Below are 14,048 nucleotides of genomic sequence, written 5' to 3' on the forward strand. Positions count from 1 at the left end.
ATGTGTCATTAACTTTATTGTCTCGAGAATACAGACCCGGCCATTCACTGATCCCGGTGATGGCGCCAGACGCATGCGCGCTTGAGGCAGCTCCAATGTAGAATCCGGAATCTGCTGCGTGGAAGTCCGGTCGTCGAACCTTGCAGACTTAGGTCTCCTACTCACACCGCGTCTAAGTGGCAGCCGCGTGTGTTGGCTGCGCCGGTACCCCGTACACTCTGACTGATCCCTCAAAAAATAAAAAAGATAAAAAATAAAAGAAAAAATGGCTCTGAGCACTATGGGACTTAACTTCTGAGGTCATCAGTACCCTAGAACGTAGAACTACTTAAACCTACCTAAGGACATCACACGCATCGATGCCCGAGGCAGGACTTGAGCCTGCGACCGTAGCGGTCGCGCGGTTTCAGACTGAAGCGCCTAGAACCATTCGGCCACCCCGGCCAGCCTGATCCCTGAAGCGCGACTCTTGGACTCCATGTAGAACGCCGAAGGGAAGCAGCCGACCGCCGTCATTGTAGTGAGCCTAGCGGCTCCGGCCGTCAACCCAGGCAGGCTCGGACACCGACCGCAGACAGCCCTGCACCCGGGAGGCCGCGATTTCGCGTCCCAGCAACGCTCCTAAGGTCGGCAGCTTGCAGCAGTCCGCCGGACGATGTCACCCAGAGAGAGGAGGTTAGCAGCACTATCGCTACTCCCGCCGGTGTAGCTCCAAGGTGTGGTCTGCCCCGCCATGACAATGACGCCTCCGTGCAGCGGAGGTTGGAGGTAGTTTCAGAGGGCCGGTTGCCCGCCAATATCCATCACCAGAGGTCGTCGTTGCTAGCCTGCAACTTAAACAATTGTCATTCTCTCCGGCTCTAGATACTGACAGAATTGCGACACGACTGAGTCATTTGAGCCTCCGGGATCGCTTATTTATACCTCTTTTCCCTACGCCTCTGGCATAGTTCCACTGGATGGGGCCAGCGGAGGGCTCTTCAATAATAACATGAGCTTACCTCAGCACGCTTCGGCCCTTACACACAGGTCACCAAGCGCTGTTGTAAGTGCAACACATGCTTTCTTCACAGCACGTGAGTGCCCTGTGCTGTCCCGATTACTTCGCATTTGTATACGGTGGACGTCGGGCCGTACCTTCTATCCTGCGAGCTGTGTCGTCAAGCAGCTTCGCCGAATCGTTTCCTAAATATCATCACCCGTGCCTACCATCCGATGTGACAATCGGTCCTTAACTACTACCTTTCAGCCATAGCTGTGCGAAATTTATAAGAATTCCCCAAATTCACCACTGAACTTACTCGTGGTGCATCAACATTTTATAACAGAAATTAATAAATAATAAACCCGAAATTATGACTTAATCCCGACGCTCAGCAACGTTTTTCAGCTCATTCTCCAATATTTATTATTCCTAAGAGAAGTAAAATTAACGTACTAACGGTCGTGTTAGGTAGACTGAAGGTGGAGAGTGCACAAGGGGAATGAAAGGAACCGGCAACTGATGTCATTTGCATCGAGACTTCATGCAGAATCAGTATTGATGAGTGAAAAAGTGTACTCGACCGCGACTCAGACCCGGGATCTCGTGCTTACTATTTTTTTTCTAGAATGAGTTTCACTCTGCAGCGGAGTGTGCGCTGATATGAAACTTCCTGGCAGATTAAAACTGTGTGCCCGACCGAGACTCGAACTGGGGACCTTTGCCTTTCGCGGGCAAGTGTTCTACCAACTGAGCTACCAAAGCACGACTCACGCCCAGTACTCACAGCTTTACTTCTGCCAGAATCCGTCTCCTACCTTCCAAACTTTACAGAAGCTCTTCTGCGAAACATGCAGAACTAGCACTCCTGAAAGAAAGGATACTGTGGAGACATGGCTCAACCACAGCCTGGGGGATGTTTCCAGAATGAGATTTTCACTCTGCAGCGGAGTGTGCGCTGATATGAAACTTCCTGGCAGATTAAAACTGGAAACATCTGGAAACATCCCCCAGGCTGTGGTTGAGCCATGTCTCCACAGTATCCTTTCTTTCAGGAATGCTAGTTCTGCATGTTTCGCAGAAAAGCTTCTGTAAAGTTTGGAAGGTAGGAGACGGATACTGGCAGAAATAAAGCTGTGAGTACTGGGCGTGAGTCGTGCTTCGGTAGCTCAGATGGTAGAGCACTTGCCCGCGAAAGGCAAAGGTCCCGAGTTCGAGTCTCGGTCTGGCACACAGTTTTAATCTGCCAGGAAGTTTCGTATCAGCGCACACTCCACTGCAGAGTAAAAATCTCATTCTGGAAACATCCCCCAGGCTGTGGCTAAGCCATGTCTCCACAGTATCCTTTCTTTCAGGAGTGCTAGTTCTGCATGTTTCGCAGAAGAGCTTCTGTAAAGTTTGGAAGGTAGGAGACGGATACTGCCAGAAATAAAGCTGTGAGTACCGGGCGTGAGTCGTGCTTCGGTAGCTCAGTTGGTAGAGCACTTGCCCGCGAAAGGCAAAAGTTCCGAGTTCGAGTCTCGGTCGGGCACACAGTTTTAATCTGCCAGGAAGTTTCTTTTTTTTTTTATTTTCATTGGAAAGTAAGCCTTATCTATATGAAGATGTCCGAACGAAAAGGTACCATTGGCGATTTGCAGATATCTAGAAATGAAATTAGAATGAAATCCTGACATTTAGCTGCCTACAGGCGTTGAAAAATATCAACGGGGACTGTTGAAAATGTGTGCGCCGACCGGGACACGAGTCCAGGATCTCCTGCTTACATGGCAAACGCTCTATCCAAACGAGCCATTTCATTTTTTTTTTTAGTTGCCCTAACCTACGCTCAAGTTACCTGTGAAAACATAATTAAAATTCGTCCAACAATTTTGGAGATTAACGTGTTTTTTTACGTTACCCTTTTTTGTGACAAATCATATAAAGTCTCTGGTGTTCTAAAGTACGAGGTGCACCCAAGTTCTAAGGCCTCCAATTTTTTTTCTCCTGACTGGAAAGAGATAGAAACATGCGCATTGTTTTAAAATGAGGCCGCGTTCATTGTCAATACGTCCCAGAGATGGCAGCACTGTACGTTAGATGGAATTTTACCGCCAGCGGCGAGAATGAGAACTGTTTTAAATACTGAAAATGGCGACGTTTTCCTTACTTGAACAGCGTGCAATCATTCGATTTCTGAATTTGCGTGCTGTGAAACCAATTGAAATTCATCGACAGTTGAAGGAGACATGTGGTGATGGAGTTATGGATGTGTCGAAAGTGCGTTCGTGGGTGAGACAGTTTAATGAAGGCAGAACATCGTGTGACAACAAACTGAAACAACCTCGGGCTCGCACAAGCCGGTCTGACGACATGATCGAGAAAGTGGAGAGAATTGTTTTGGGGGATCGCCGAATGACTGTTGAACAGATCGCCTCCAGAGTTGGCATTTCCGTGGGTTCTGTGCACACAATCCTGCATGATGACCTGAAAATGCGAAAAGTGTCATCCAGGTGGGTGCCACGAATGCTGACAGGCGACCACATGGGTGCCTGTGTGGCATGTTGCCAAGCAATGTTGACGCGCAACGACAGCATGAATGGGACTTTCTTTTCGTCGGTTGTGACAATGGATGAGACGTGGACGCCATTTTTCAATCCAGAAACAAATCGCCAGTCAGCTCAATGAAATCACACAGATTCACCGCCACCAAAAAAATTTCGGGTAACCGCCAGTGCTGAAAAAATGATGGTGTCCATGTTCTGGGACAGCGAGGGCGTAATCCTTACCCATTGCGTTCCATGGGCGCTACGGTAACAGGTGCATCATACGAAAATTTTTTGAAGAACAAATTCCTTCCTGCACTGCAACAAAAACGTCCGGGAAGGGCTGCGCGTGTGCTGTTTCACCAAGACAACGCACCCGCACATCGAGCTAACGTTACGCAACAGTTTCTTCGTGATAACAACTTTGAAGTGATTCCTCATGCTCCTTACTCTCCTGACCTGGCTCCTAGTGACTTTTGGCTTTTTCCAACAATGAAGGACACTCTCCGTGGCCGCACATTCACCAGCCGTGCTGTTATTGCCTCAGCGATTTTCCAGTGGTCAAAACAGACTCCTAAAGAAGCCTTCGCCGCTGCCATGGAATCATGGCGTCAGCCTTGTGAAAAATGTGTACGTCTGCAGGGCGATTTCGGGTGAGTAGTTAATTAGAAAAAAATCAGAGACCTTAGAACTTGAATGTACCTCGTAAATGACGGTCTTCTTCATAAAATAAAATAAAAAATATTTCTTGAAACCGTAAATAAGTATCCTTTTCAACATGTCTTTTTTCACTTCACGTATCATACCTGGCTATTTTTTATTCTTTTTATATTTGTTGAGATCACATAGTCGTTACTGCCATGTTCTGGTCCTCTTCTGCATAGAACTGTTTGTAGTGATCCACAAAGGCGTTCACGATGTCATTTTGCGACGCCAACAGACGACCATCTGGCATGGCGAGGGCGTTGACCAGCTTTCTCCGACACCGCTGCTTCTCTCGGGTAATATGATCTCTCGGATAATATGATGCATGGATGGAGGTTTCCTAGCACACTATCGTGATATCTTGCGCGTACTATTGAGCCTTCAAGATGATGACGCGTAAGAGAAATTATCTTCGCCTTAATCCGCTGAATTTCAACCAGTCGTTGAAATCCGTTGAATTTCAACCTGTCGTTGAACAGAGGGGGCATGGTTTCAGAGTTCCCGGAGAATTGTGAAATAGTGATCCATAGTATGTCGTTGCCACAGCGTTTTTTCGCGACCGTAGTTCATCATCGAACGACGTAAAATAGGCTTGGTGCAGTAGAGCCACCACCGGAGTGTTGAAGGGTACGCTGGAAGGCGTCTCGCACAGTTGTTCCACGTCGCCTCTACGACCTGCCTGCATTCCGGATCCTTGAGATGGGCGACACTCAGCTTCCACAGGCCTCGACCGCGCCACACCTGTCTGGGAGCGAAACAGTGCAAATGTAGGCGATATGGTCGGAGAAGGCAGACACGGTCAAGACGACTCGCTGAATGGCTGGTGACATACGTATATCCAGGTCAATCACCATGCACGCGGTCCCAACTATCGGTGAGGTTCATTTCATACACGAGCAGCTTGAGTTCCTGGCACGTGGTGAAATGGGGATGTTGGTCCTTCTGCGATAACACACAATTGAAGTCGCCGCCCAAATAAAATGATCGTAGCGGCCTACGAACGAGGGAGCAATTTGTTCTGAGTAGAATCGCGACCGTTGCCGTCGCTTGGCCGTGCCCGTGGGAGCGTAAACATCGATGATTCGGACACCCTGGAAAGTCGCAGCGCCGGCCGGTGTGACTGAGCGGTTCTAGGCGCTTCAGTCTGGAACCGCGCGACCGCTACTGTCGGAGGTTCGAATCCTGCCTCGGGCATGGATGTGTGTGATATCCTTAGGTTAGTTAGGTTTAAGTAGTTCTAAGTTCTTGGGGACTGATGACCTCAGCTGTTAAGTCCCATAGTGCTCAGAGCCGTTTGAACCAAAGTTGCAGCAAAACCCCTAGCCGATGGTAGGTAAATCACGTCGTCTACCTCAGTGCCTTCCTTTAAAAGAACAGCTGTCCCACTGCCACCGTCAGCACTCGGCGTGAGGTAGGAAACATAGTCATAGATATTAGGAAACTTCCCAAGCGAACTTCTTGCAGAAGGGCAACATCGAGGTCCGACGCCCTCAACATTTCGTGGAGCAGATGCCGATGGTGTCGACATTAATGAGAAGCTGTAAGATTGTCGCGGAATTGGGACTACTGGGATGCTTATGGAGGCATGAAGAGCAGTAGAGAACAGGAACGCTGTCACAGAAGGCTTCACATCCCCATCCAGTAACCCTGTCGATTAACGGTCGTGAGTTGGAGCGGAAGCATTCGCTGCTGTCACAACGGTGGGTGTTTCGTCGTCTACATCGCCAGATCACGTAAAGGTGTGTGGGTGTTGTGTGTGTCCCGTGGAGTAACTACGGAGTCCGAAGGCGGCGTCACGTCGGCGGTGGAAGAGTGGTGCTGGCTCAGTTGCTGTTCAACGTCCATAGGTACAGCGCCTGGTGCATGAGAAGATGATTGTACCTCCGACGGGGGTCAAACTGGCGCTTCCACTATGGAATCGCCCATCGGGGGAACATCTTGATAGTTTTGATCCTCATCGTCTTGAGACTGCGTCCTGCAGGTGTCAGACGGGGTGATCCGCCGTTTCCGACGTCTCTTCGGCGACCGTTGCTTGCGCGTGTGATCTTCAGCGTCCCAAAACTCCTGGGGATCCGTACGGTCAGGCACAAAAGCATCGGTAGGCACAATCATGGACTCAAAGGCCATCCCCTGCACTAGAGATTGCTCACCACTGCACATGACAGGAGGAGGAGGCAATGGCGTCGGTCCGTCCGCAACAGCCTGAGGCATTACCGGACACGACGATGTGTCAGTAGGAAGAGCCACTGGTGATCGCGGTCGGGGGTCGTTAATGGAGAACTTCGACAAACGTCAGCTGTCGTCGTCGGATCGGTCGTGGCCTGCAGGTCCCCAGGCGGTAACCGTGTGATTCTGCGTTGCAGGCAGCTGGAACAGAGGTGTCCTTCTTTGCCACATCCCGAGCATGTTTTCGGCTGGCCATCAAAAATTATAACTGCATGGCAGCCAACAATTTATAAGTAGAACGCCACATGTTTGGTTATCTCTTTGCGGATCTGTCGTACTCCAATGAGAACCGGGTATGTCGCGATCTGTACCCACTTTTCAGCTGTGTGACTAATTACCTTTCCATTTGGGCGGAATACAGATACCACTACCTTTGAAGGCACCTCGAACGAGAGTTCAAATACACGGATCGTCTGCAGTCCAAGTCCCACATTTACGTCACCGATGTGTCCATCAGAGTGACGGAACTTAAGACCACTTCGAGCTGCTCTTAGAATTTTGTTCAAATGGCTCTGAGCATGAGGGGACTTAACTTCTGAGGTCATCAGTCCCCTAGACTTAGAACTACTTAAACCTAGCTAACCTAAGGGCATCACACATATCCATGACCGAGGCAGGATTCGAACCTGCGGCCGTAGCAGCAGCGCTATTCCGTACTCAAGCGCCTAGAACCGTTCGGCCACCCCGGCCGGCTATAATTTTGTCACATATGTCTTCGTTAACCAATTTCACGTACATGACACTGAACACAATAGACAGGTGGATGCCAACAACATCGTTGCAATCATTCTTGGCTTTATCACTGATAAAATGATCGATTTCAAGTGCTTTTGGTCGGGCATCTTCCGGTGGAAAGTTAATCTTCAGAGTCGATTTTCTGTGGGCATAAGCCATTCCCTTACGAAGGAAATATAGCACGCTCAGACGGCAGAGTCACGTAAACAAATCCGCGAGTGAGCTGCGCGGTGAGGACGTAAACAAGACGTCCGTGCCGCTACCGTGCCGAAAGACGACTATCGTATTCTCTGTGTGTGATGTTGTAAACCAGCCTCGCCGAATCGTTTGCTAAATATCATCACCCGTGCCTACCATCCGATGTGACAATCGGTCCCATAACTACTACCTTCCAGCCATAGCTGTGCGAAATTTATAGGAATTCCCCAAATTCACCACTGTGCTTATTCGTGGGGCACCATCATTTTATAAAAGAAATTAATGAATAATAAATTATGGATTAATCCCGACGCTCAGCAACCTTTTTCAGCTCATTCTCCAATCTTTATTATTCCTAAGAGAAGTGAAATTAACGTACTAATGGTTGTTGTAGGTAGACTGAAGGTGGAGGGTGCACAAGGGAAATGAAAGGAAACGGACAACTGATGTCATTGGATCGCGAATTCATGCAGAATCAGCAGTGATGAGCGAAAAAGTATGCTGGACCGGGACTCGAACCCGGGATCTCCTGCTTACATGGCAGTTGCATCAACCACTGCACCACCTTCTTTTTTTCAGTATCATTTGTTGCGTTTGGTCTAGGCGGACGTCACAGGACATCCGTACAAGTTGATCGTAGTTTTTTTTTACTCAGTTTTTTTTTTTATTACAGAGAGATAGCGCCTCTCTGACCGAACACGCTGAGCTACCGTGCGGGCACCAGGATATAGTGTCCATGTCAGTTGCGCCGACTATCTCGGCACGAATCTCAGCTGACCCACACTCGCAACTAGCGCCACCTGTCCGCAGCCCCTATCTATGACTTCCATTCTCGCTACTCCGAAATTCCTGCAGGAAATCGGAAAGAAAGTCCGAAATGGCAGACACCATGAATTCATTGGTCGTCATAGATGAACAGTTACACCAGTGACAGCTAGGTCATCTGACATGTCCCCCCTTGGGTTTACGAAATACATCCTCTGACACCACGGCGATTGGTGTCACCTTCTGCTGTTAGGAAGCAATTTCTTGAGTATTTGTAAGGTGTCAGGCAAATCCAACACCTTCCATGAACACCCCGCCGTGATAAGCAAATCCAGTAGTATGTCACATAGCCCCGAATAAATCGTGATATTAAATTAACCAAAGTAATACGAGTAACGAGTGAGCAAATGGAATACCACAAACACAAGAATGCTTAAATGCATGTCATACCTTCCCACCGTGAGACAGACGCAGTTCCGAGGGGAGAAACGAGAACAGAAGCCGAGAGCAGAACCGTGTTAAGCTGAAGGCACTACGATAAGGGACGGACACCCACGTCTCCAGCTAACCGCTAGGTCCACCCCCAGCCCATGTTAAAAAATAGAGCCCTCCAGAAAAACAGTATAGATCTTACGATAAAGCTTAAAGGACCACACCAGCTGCAAGTTTCAGCGTGAGACTTTTTCGCGTCTCTGTTACGTTGCAAACTTTAAAAACATTGCCCCACCACGAAAAGTATAATGTTGCTTATTGGATGGACAGAATTTTTGTAGGCGTAGCCTAATGTTAACTTTGAGACCCTGATTGGTCAGATGAAAACACAGCCAGATAGTTTTTTTAAAACCAACTTCGGTAAATTGTAGTAAGGAGAAGTTAGAAGAGTTGCTTCCGTGATGGCGAGGTGAGCGGAGCTGTGCTGCCCGCCGCTGCCCTGACGCTGCCTAAACATCGACAAGGTAATGAACGCACGCGATGCCGCATTTTTGAGCGCATAAACCTTCACTCAGAACTGCAGAAGTCTCATCTGTTACACCTCCTTTTTTGCGTAATACTAGTGTCGATCGTAAATTAAAGTTCATGGTGTTCACATTTGCCACTTGAAGTAAAAATCTGAAACGCGATGATTTCTCTGTTATATAATTATTGAGAAGCCACCTCAGCCACTGTAATTTATGACAAGTTAGATAAGTTATTAAAGATAATTGAGGGTCACTGTAGACCATTTTGATAGTTTTTCTCTTTCGTGAAACTTAATTTAAACCTAGATTATAGATGTGATATGGCATAGGTCATCCTTCGATCCATTGTAGAACTTGGAAACTCATTCAGGGAATATTCGTTCAAATTTTTGTTGAACGCAGTTGGTTTTTACCATCCTGTATTAAAACATTTCCTTTTATCAATAGTGCAATTTATAAACAATGTTTTGTGAGTAGAATAAAATTTCCAATGGTAAACTTAACTGCTTTTTCGACGTTATTTTACCAGCTAACTAAAAATAGGAAAACCTTGAACCCCTTCCACTAAATTTAATTAGTATTAAGATTCTTTTACAGGGAATGCAGTGGAGCTGACGCTGAGATCATTTAGTATTTGGTTATATCATCGCTAGTCTCACTGAACTCTTCTGAATTCTACATGTCATGTGTGGTCTGGCGTCTCCTTACCAGCAACAGGTCCCAGGTTCAAACTAGTCAATTCCCTAAAAGACAAGCCCAGTGCGTCGTTGCGCGAAAGAGGTAAGGAGACACGATATAGAACAATCAGACACCACCATGAATGTTTAGAATAGAATCAAAATATTAAATTAAGTAAGCAATTAAAGAAAACTTAATCCGTCCAGGATTAGCTGCTTTTCTCGAAAAGTAATCGAAAAGCACCAGTATTCTCCTACTGATTCAAATTTTTTTAAACTCTGCTAAAAATCAAGTTGTATTCGGGGATCACACCGTTTTGAAGGGCTGTAAGCAGATAAAGGCGTGTTATGTAGACACAGTCAGGAGATCAGTCGCTTTCTATTTGCATTGTATAATGCATGTTTGTTGTGGCTCCTGTCGTTTTAAATGTACTGAAGCAAATAGAATACTGTACCTCATTGAAACCACACTTCCAGACAAGGAATGGTGCCATTCTGAAAACACAACTGATGTCTGATGGTGACCGTCAGAAACTACCATACACACTAGTTGGGGCAATTCTTTCTCACTGCATGCAGACGCGTACCATAATAGGTAGCAGGTGCAGTGTTGTACAGGCTATGCCGTAGCGGTTCTTGTGCAATGTGCTAGCTGCTCGTCTGTGTCGGCATTGTTATTCAAGTAGCTGAATCAGAAGTTGCCACTGGAGTGTACTTTGGTGCCGCCTCTCCTTCCCTGTTTCTCGCTTGTAAACAGCACAGTGTTGCTGCTCTGACCAGGTCTTTAGTTTGTATTGCCAGGTGACAACAAAGACAATGTTTACTATACAATAACATACCCAAAAAAATTACATGGGGTGTAGTTAGCAGATACAAAAAATGTGAGATGTACAGGATGTTCCTTTCAAACGTCCGACATTTCAAAGGTCAAGGAAAAATAAATTGTAGTAAAACTGCGCCACATGCTAGAGCATCCTAAATAATTTATAACCCCAGGTCAGATATACTAACTATTGTCGCCAGAGTCAAAATACACTCCTGGAAATGGAAAAAAGAACACATTGACACCGGTGTGTCAGACCCACCATACTTGCTCCGGACACTGCGAGAGGGCTGTACAAGCAATGATCACACGCACGGCACAGCGGACACACCAGGAACCGCGGTGTTGGCCGTCGAATGGCGCTAGCTGCGCACCATTTGTGCACCGCCGCCGTCAGTGTCAGCCAGTTTGCCGTGGCATACGGAGCTCCATCGCAGTCTTTAACACTGGTAGCATGCCGCGACAGCGTGGACGTGAACCGTATGTGCAGTTGACGGGCTTTGAGCGAGGGCGTATAGTGGGCATACGGGAGGCCGGGTGGACGTACCGCCGAATTGCTCAACACGTGGGGCGTGAGGTCTCCACAGTACATCGATGTTATCGCCAGTGGTCGGCGGAAGGTGCACGTGCCCGTCGACCTGGGACCGGACCTCAGCGACGCACGGATGCACGCCAAGACTGTAGGATCCTACGCAGTGCCGTAGGGGACCGCACCGCCACTTCCCAGCAAATTAGGGACACTGTTGCTCCTGGGGTATCGGCGAGGACCATTCGCAACCGTCTCCATGAAGCTGGGCTACGGTCCCGCACACCGTTAGGCCGTCTTCCGCTCACGCCCCAACATCGTGCAGCCCGCCTCCAGTGGTGTCGCGACAGGCGTGAATGGAGGGACGAATGGAGACGTGTCGTCTTCAGCGACGAGAGTCGCTTCTGCCTTGGTGCCAATGATGGTCGTATGCGTGTTTGGCGCCGTGCAGGACTGCATACGACCGAGGCACACAGGGCCAACACCCGGCATCATGGTGTGGGGAGCGATCTCCTACACTGGCCGTACACCTCTGGTGATCGTCGAGGGGACACTGAATAGTGCATGGTACATCCAAACCGTCATCGAACCCATCGTTCTACCATTCCTAGACCGGCAAGGGAACTTGCTGTTACAACTGGACAATGCACGTCCGCATGTATCCCGTGCCACCCAACGTGCTCTAGAAGATGTACGTCAACTACCCTGGCCAGCAAGATCTCCGGATCTGTCCCCCATTGAGCATGTTTGGGACTTGATGAAGCGTCGTCTCACGCGGTCTGCACGTCCAGCACGAACGCTGGTCCAGCTGAGGCGCCAGGTGGAAATGGCATGGCAAGCCGTTCCACAGGACTACATCCAGCATCTCTATGATCGTCTCCATGGGAGAATAGCAGCCTGCATTTCTGCGAAAGGTGGATATACACCGTACTAGTGCCGACATTGTGCATGCTCTGTTGCCTGTGTCTATGTGCCTGTGGTTCTGTCAGTGTGATCATGTGATGTATCTGACCCCAGGAATGTGTCAATAAAGTTTCCCCTTCCTGGGACAATGAATTCACGGTGTTCTTATTTCAATTTCCAGGAGTGTAGTATCTACAGAGCAGTATCGTCAAGAAGTAGTGTGATTTGCAGAAACAAAATCGCCGATGAATAAGCAAATAACTATCGTAGATTGTATGGATGTGATTCACCTGATATCAAAATAATTAAAGAATAGTATCGTAAGTTTCAGGCAACTGAAGTTTCCTAAACATTCTGGCAGTGAACGTCTTAGTGTTCCGGAACAGACAATGGAGTACATCAGACAAGCACTTCTCGGCAGCCTACGCATGTAAGTTAGGCTAGCGTCTAGGCAATTTTATGTACCCCAGGCAACTTTGCATTGTGTAATCGTCTTCGTTTGTATGCTCCCAATGTGCAAAATCTGCAACATCTGATGCTAAACTTCAAACGTTGTCCACAACAATTTGACACGGATATACTGCAGCATATTGACATGACTGCCAGTTTCCTGGAAAAGATGTTTGCTCAGAGATGAGGCAAACTTTCTTGTATCAAGAACAATAAATCCACATAATGTTCGGGCTTGGGTCTCGGAACATCCGCACGCTGTCTTTCAACGTGGTCGTGATAACCAAAAATGTGTGTGAATTTCTAAGGGACCGAACTGCAGACGTCATCGATCCGTAGACTTACACACTTCTTAAACTAACTTGTGCTAAGAGCAACACTCACACCCATGCCCGAGGGAGGACTCGAGGCTCCGGCGGGAGTGGCCGCACGTTCAGTGAGATGGCGCCTCAAACCGCACGGCCACTCCTAAACTGAATCTCTGACGTGGACTAATGCATGCCCGATAGTAGGACCGTTCTTTTTCTCTTGTTTTATTTTTGCAGAAAACACCATCAGTAGATATGTTGGAGCAGTTTGTATACTCACCGGTTCAAGAGTTGCAACCCAACTTCATTTTTCAACAACATGGAGCTGCGCTGCATTGGTCAACGGCTATTCGGAAGTTCCTGTATACGAAATTCCCCATTCGCTGCATCGGGGACGGAGGATCCACTGCCTGGTCACCTCGTCCCCCATATATTACCCTCTGGATTTCTTGTTTTGAGGATTCGTGAAGCACCGAATGTATGCGACCAAAGTGGACGATTTGCCATGTTAAGACGTCTAATCAGTGATGCGTCTGCAACAGGGCCTAAGTCTCATTAGGAACCCAACATTATGTTTCAACAAGATGGAACTGCACCTCATTCGTCACTGGCTGTTCACACGTTTTTGGATACGATATTTTCCAGTCCCTGGATCGGACGCGGAGGATCCATTCTCTGACTACCAAGTTCCTCCGCTGGATTTCTTGTTTTGATGATTCATGAAGGACTGCATGTATGGGACCAAAGTGAAAGATGTTGCTATTTTAAGGGCGGTAGGACGTCAAACGGGCCGTCTTGGAGCAGGAGAGGCATCAGAGCACATTTTAATTTCCACTGACTATACTTTTACAAATAAATTCATAAAACTGTCAGCATGGCCAGGAAGGATTCAGAATTCACCCCCATAGCAGTGGAAGTTAGAAAACATAACGAAATAATTTTTTTACATGTGAAATTTCATCATTTTTTTCGCTTACTAATGGCTGCATTTGTTCCTATAGGTACACTTTTTTTCGTAAGTAAGTAAGATTCTTCGATGAATTTTGCACAGCATACAACCCATACTTAAAGGTGTATGAAACTCCAGAATTTTACAAATCTATTAAAAACTGTGGTAAAAATTGAGGTAATTAACTATAAAATTTGTGTTTTTCCTAATCATCAAGTTTAAAATATAACAGTTCATTCGTTTTTTCATAAATTAAATAAATTCTAGAGCTTCATACACTTTGAGTAAGGTATGTATGCTGTGCAAAATTCATTGAA

The sequence above is a fragment of the Schistocerca gregaria genome, chromosome 1 (genome assembly GCF_023897955.1).
Source record: "Schistocerca gregaria isolate iqSchGreg1 chromosome 1, iqSchGreg1.2, whole genome shotgun sequence".
NCBI classification, from domain to species: Eukaryota; Metazoa; Arthropoda; class Insecta; order Orthoptera; family Acrididae; genus Schistocerca; species Schistocerca gregaria.